At 34.8% G+C, this 1,679-nt stretch overlaps 1 protein-coding gene across 1 annotated transcript in view; it reads right to left on the bottom strand.

Moving 5' to 3' along the window:
* The window catches only part of LOC106880591 (transcription factor RFX4-like), an 85,915-nt gene that overhangs the window by 33,932 nt on the left and 50,304 nt on the right, over positions 1 to 1,679 (bottom strand). The gene's annotated exons all lie outside the window — the stretch shown is intronic.

Raw genomic sequence — 1,679 nt, forward strand, 5'->3', positions numbered from 1 at the left:
CTTATCACTGACTAATATCGTTTTCGCATAGGGCGGTGAGCTGGCAGAAACGTTAGCACGCCGGGCGAAATGCTTAGCGTTATTTCGTCTGCCGCTACGTTCTGAGTTCAAATTTCATCGAAATCGACTTTACCTTTCATCCTTTCAGGGTCGATTAAATAAGTACCAGTTACGCACTGAGTTCTGTCCTTGTTTGTCCCCTCTACGTTTAACCCCTATGGACAATAAACAAATAAATATTGTTTTTCCGAATCGCATAATTACTTTTGTCGAGCATTTGCATAATCTGATTGCTTTCTATAGCTAAAAATTCTATAGAAAAGAGATGTAGGTTTTATACCATTCATGCTTTTCCTAATAACGATTTCAAGCCGGAGCTAAGATTCGACCACATCTTATATTACATACATAGTGCTCAAGATTTGTGTTGGTTTCATTTGAGAAAGATGTGTTCTTTATTTTCTATAAGGTTTGTGTTGCTTTCTTTTGACTAAGCACAAAGATATATTCTTTTAAACGAAGCTGATATTAGAATTAATACATTTACTACAAAAGATCATGATAAAACTCGACAGAAGTAATTCTGCAATGCAGGAAAAAACAATATTAGTCAGATAATTTTTTTTTTTTTTCTTTTTGCTTTTCTTTGTTTAGAAACGTACAGGAAGACAACTCCGAACACCTTTCAATTTTATTCTGACCTCCTCAGCAAAATACATCATTCACTACTCCTGCCGAAATGATGATGAAGTGACCATTTAGTAAATGACCAGAGTGCACATATAGTTGGTGTGGGGCAACAGAGTTGTTTAACCTTTCTTATACCAACTCACCCAAGATCATCCCTAGATCTATGATACTCATTTCCTTTTTTAAACTTATCTAAATTAAACCGTTCATAAAAAATTTCTTGATAAATTGTCAGTTTAATAATGACAGTTATTTTACTAAATATTTCATTATTTTGAAAATCAATTGAAAATGCAGTGTTTTTCGATAGAGATATAGCAACAAAAAGGTTAAAGAATAAACAGTTTAGAGACATCACTTGCATAAATAAAATAAACGTTAGTTAAGTAAGTGTAGCCAAAATTAAATCAGGTGGCCAAAGACTGTTTATTGAAAGGATAGTATCATATCAATCTATCGACCTCGAGACACGCTACTGTAAACATTTCAATCAACGGTATCGGGCTGCAAGCACTTTAGAACTTTAATGCTCTCTTGGTACTGAAAATAAACGAAAGCTTACAACTACCAATAAAAGAAGTGTTTTATATAGACTTTCATGTCAATTTAAGGAAACAACACTTTCTGTACGGTCGTTTGGAGGTATTTTGAAATCCATTAATTTCATGATCCTTGTTCAGATCCACACAAAGGGCGTTGATGTTCGAATCCACTTACCATTAATGCTTAGGAAGATCAGTGGTTCTCAATGGATATCCATATAAGATCTTGTTGTTGAAATTTATGTGCAATAAATTGGTAACACTTTTACAATACATAAAATATTTTAACAATTGTGTGGTAAGTAGCTTGCTTATCAACCACATGGTCCCGGGTTCAGTCCCACTGCGTGGCACCTTGAGCAAGTGTCTTCTACTATAGCCTCGGGCTGACCAAAGCCTTGTGAGTGGATTTCGTAGACGGAAACTGGAAGAAGCCCTTCGTATATA

This window comes from Octopus bimaculoides, chromosome 5, assembly GCF_001194135.2.
Source record: "Octopus bimaculoides isolate UCB-OBI-ISO-001 chromosome 5, ASM119413v2, whole genome shotgun sequence".
In the NCBI taxonomy this organism is placed as follows: Eukaryota; Metazoa; Mollusca; class Cephalopoda; order Octopoda; family Octopodidae; genus Octopus; species Octopus bimaculoides.